A 4,996-nucleotide genomic window follows, 5' to 3' on the forward strand; every position below is an offset into this window, starting at 1 on the left:
TCCGTGGGTGCCGGCCCGCTCCGTGGGTGCCGGCCCGCTCCCGGCTGCACACGCCGGGGCTCCTCTGCCACTCTCTGGCCACCTAATCACGTCTGCAGGTGACAGAAGCCGCAGGAAAGCCCTGCTATGTGTGTGTGCCACGTTGAGAAAGGCCACGGTGAAGCAAGCACCTGCAAAAGTACAGGCAGATTATTTTTTTTTTTTTTCTCCAGCTGTGACACAAGACACCAGAGTCACAGCTCTTGTGGGATTTAAAATGTAATGATGAATGCATTCGTTATTCGCACCCGCAGCGTGTTCCTCACCTAACCCTTGTACATGTTTCACAGAAACCCAGGCTACCAAACATCCAGGGCAGCTATTGGGAATGAAGGTCCAACACAGGCCACTCTGTCTGTCACATGGAATTATCACTTTGTTTGGTGGCCACCTCCTTTAGTCCCCTAACTTCCCCTTTGTGAGTTTTTAGCCAACTGATCAAATCCCCACTTTTCAAATGGAGCAGAAACAAGCAGTGATCAGCCTTTCGTCCCAAGCCCTCTTGTCACAATGCTCCTTCAGAGCTCTTTCTTTCCGTGGCCGCTCCACCCACTCTTCCAGCTCTCCTCAGTGATGGGAAGTGCTCTTCTGGCATGGAAGCACATCCCTACTCCGAGTTCACGATTGACCTCCAGGCTCCTCACAGTTTAAAATAAGTTCAGCCTCTTGGACAGGACAAGCTTTGTCTTGCAAGGCATTTTTTTCAAGCTAGCCAACTTTTAAGTGGTTTTGGTTTTTAGAAGTACAACATTTTTCTTATTCTCATGTTTTCTCTTTTACTGATAAGCCTGATTCAGCCACGTGGGCCCCTTGCCAGGGGATTCCTTACAGTCTCTCCTTTCCCTGACACAGCTGAGATAACATTGTCACCGGTACAGCCCTAGGGGTGCCCCGTTCTCTGTGTGGCAGTACTGCTGCTCAATGCAGAGAACATCTGGGAGAGTGTCTTGGCCTTCTTACTGTAGAACATGTTTTACCGAAGTAGTAATGATCAAATTATTGCCTTCAAATATTTCCAGAATTTGTACTCTATGACATGTTACTATGAAGGTCCTGACAAAAAAAACAGCCAACCAAACAGGGAACACTTCTTGGAGTAAGCTGTTAAATGCAGAGCCTAAAAGCTCTACTACCCAATTCCTTAACTGGTATCAGCACACAACTCCTTGATAAGCTAACTCAATTAAAGGTGTAGTTGCTGCTGTCCTTTTCCCCTCTAGCTATGCAATTCTACTCTGTCTAGTGATCACACTAGTATTTATCACATTTCTTAGTAACTCAGCTCACTTAGCTGGCACCAAACTCATTTCTTCTCTCTGCATACAGAGAGGTGGAGAGTTACTTTTCTTCCCGCTGAATCCATTCCCTGTAAGGTCAAACAAGCAGCAGTGACAGAGCAGGATGGCTCAGACAGTGGAACACAGCGGAGAGACCATGAGTTGCCTAACTGGTTTCTGAGCGTCCCATGAGAGAAGGGAAAACGCTTTTGTGTCTTTTTTTGTTTCTGCTTATCACAAAAGGAAGATCTAAAAAAGTGTGTGTCACTGGGGAGGAGGTTAAATACATTTTTCTTGGTAGCTCTTTATGTTAGAAATTCAGGCCTTTGTTATCCTGCTATTTTGAAGAGCTCTCTAGTAACCTGCCAGACAGAACAAACAGATTTATGATGTCAAACAAAATAAGGACAACATCTGCTAGGAGGACAAGCAAATTTTATTCAGACTGATTTCACATTTTTTCAAAACCATTGTTTTGATTGTTTTCTATCTAACCTGCACCTCTACCTCCTAGAGATGCCGTACAGTAGATGAGGTTTAGTGTGCAGAGATAGGCATGCCTGCAAAAAATATCCCACCCAACACACTCATTTTGAAACAGTAAAGGAAGAACATGAGAGAGGAAAAGAGGCTTTATCTGCAAAAGAACATATTAAGTGTCAAGTACAACATTACTTTTTCCTCTGCAAGTTGGCAGAAATTGTGACTGGCAGCTACTGCCACATTTGTGTTTAATCTTGTTAAATAAAAATGCAGTGGTTCTTTCAAAACTCAAGAGCTGGCAGCAGCACAGTAGTTGCGTATGGTACTTGAAGAATCTGATAATTATTTTTCCATTATTTGATCATAGAATCATAGAATGGTTTGGGCTGGAAGCAACCTCAAAGATCATCTAATTCTCAACCTCCCTGCATGGGCAGGGACACCTCCCACTAAACCAGGTTGCTCAGAGCCCCATCCAACCTGGCCTTGAACACTTCCAGGGAGGGGGCAGCCACAACTTCCCTGGGCAACCTGTTCCAGTGCCTCATGACCCTCACACTAAAGAATTTCTTCCTAAAGTGTAAGCTAAATCTTCCCTCTTCCAGTTTTAATCCATTACCCCGTGTCCTCTCCCTACAAGCCCTTGTAAAAAGTGCCTCCCCAGCTTTCCTGTAGCCCCTTCAGGTACTGGATTAAGAAGAATGTCCTGGTTCATCCACTGTGTATGGGTAACTGTTCTGAGGAAACTTTATGATGGAAAAGGACACTAATGATGATTCTAGTGCTGATGCTGAGGAATAACTTGAACCACAAGTATTCTTGATAACATTGATATATTTTTTAAAAAGGCCATGAAATAAAACCACTTATTTTTCCTGTCTCTCCTGGCTTCCCTTCAGTTTCTTGGAATATAGGCAAAATTAGTTTAGTGATTGTTACTGTATGGAGACAAGAGCCACGGTAGCACTGACCTCTGGACCGACCGGCATCAGTCTTTGTTGTAAGATGCCTCTGGTATTTAAACAGGTGTCCATAAAATTGTCACCTGTAAAGCAGGAAAGTAACGTTACCACTGCTTGGCTGTAGTACAGTTTTAAATTAGGGAAGCAAACTGTGAACTTCCCTTCTTTCAGTTGGGTCTGTGGTTTGACTGCTGCAGTTAATAGAATCATAGAATCATAGAATCATAGAATCTTAGGGGCTGGAAGGGACCTCGAAAGATCACCCAGTCCAACCCCCCTGCCAGAGCAGGGTCACCTAGAGTACATCACACAGGAACTCATCCAGGTGGGTTTTGAATGTCTCCAGTGAGGGAGACTCCACAACCTCCCTGGGCAGTCTGTTCCAGTGCTCTGTCACTCTTACAGTAAAAAAATTTTTTCGGATATTCACCTTGAACCTCCTATGCTCCAATTTACACCCATTACCCCTTGTCCTATCACTGGTCATCACCGAGAAAAGCCTAACTCCGTCCCCCTGACACTCACCCCTTACATATTTGTAAACATTGATGAGGTCACCCCTCAGTCTCCTTTTCTCCAAGCTAAAGAGACCCAGCTCCCTCAGCCTTTCCTCATAAGGGAGATGTTCCACTCCCCTAATCATCTTCGTAGCTCTGCGCTGGACTCTTTCAAGCACTTCCCTGTCCTTCTTGAACTGAGGGGCCCAGAACTGGACACAATACTCCAGATGTGGCCTCACCAATGCAGAATAGAGGGGGAGGAGAACCTCTCTTGACCTACTAACCACACCCTTTCTAATGCACCCCAGGATGCCATTGGCCTTCTTGGCCACAAGGGCACATTGCTGGCTCATGGTCATCCTCCTGTCTACCAGGACCCCCAGGTCTCTTTCACCTACACTACTCTCCAGCAGTTCAGCCCCCAACCTGTACTGGTACATGGTGTTGTTCTTCCCCAAATGTAAAACTCTGCACTTCCCCTTGTTGAATTTCATCATGTTTCTCCCCGCCCAACTCTCCAACCTATCTAAGTCTCTCTGAATGGCAGCACAGCTTTCTGGTGTGTCAGCCACTCCTCCCAGCTTAGTGTCATCAGCAATAATAATAATAAAATATAATAATATATGTCAGCAATAGCTAGACATATATTAAGCAGATTTTGCACACCAGGTTAGATAGGTTTGCCACAGCGATAGGAAGAAACATGGAGAGCAACAACACACACAGTAACAGTGCACGGGATATTGAAAGAAAAGGGTTAAGAGTTACAAAGATTCCAAATTGAGCAGGCTTGTGTAATTGATAGAGGGGTATCTGACCTTGGTCACATCTCCAACGAAGAGCAAAGAGAAGCCGAAGATAAGAAAGCTGTAAATTTCTGCTTGGCAGTTTTATGGTCACTTAGAAATGTGTGCATGAACTTGGAATGAAGTCAAGATAAAGGTATATCCTGTAGTAATCTTAGCTAATTGTAATACCGAAGTACATACCCACTTGTGAATAATGAGCAAGCTAATAAGGTAGCCTCCCTACATGCTTCAAACATGAGCTTAGTGCATGGGTATAGTTAGGAGTGGTGAATGAATAGTCATCAACCAATCATGTATGTTGCTGTAGTTTCTCCTTCGTTGCTGTTTTGTCTACAGGACCCCGTTTGTTTCCTGAAAGGAGTGCTGGCTGGTGCTGGATGCCTGGCACACTAATCTGCGGGACAGAAATAAAGACAAGAATCTTGACTCGGTGTGTTGCTTGGCTCTTTGCACACCGGGTGAAAAATCCCAGATTTGGGACAGAGCACAAGCGTTACCGGGAGCGGCTGAGGGAGCCAAGGTTATTTAGTCTGGAGAAAGGGAGGCTGAGGGGACACCTTCTTGCTTTCTACAGCTACCTAGGAGGGAAGTTTAGATGTGTATTAGGAAACATTTCTTGGCTGAGGGGGTTGTCAGGCCCTGGAACAGGGAAGCGGCTGAGTCACCACCCCTGGAGATAGTTAAAAGTTATGTAGATGGAGCGCTCAGGGACGTGATGGACTTGGCAGCGCGGGCGTTAAGGGTTGGACGGGGCGATCTCAAAGGTCTCTTCCAAGCACAATGATTCCATAATGATTCCATGATGATTCCATGATCCTGTCGCCTCAGTGACGCGGGGCAGCGCGGAAGGGCAGGCGGGGCTGAGAGGTGCTCGGCTCGGGACAGCGGGACAGCGGGACAGGGGGACAGCGGGACAGCGGGACAGG

The sequence above is a fragment of the Chaetura pelagica genome, unplaced genomic scaffold (assembly GCF_000747805.2).
Source record: "Chaetura pelagica isolate M959 unplaced genomic scaffold, ChaPel_1.0 scaffold39, whole genome shotgun sequence".
NCBI lineage: Eukaryota > Metazoa > Chordata > Aves > Apodiformes > Apodidae > Chaetura > Chaetura pelagica.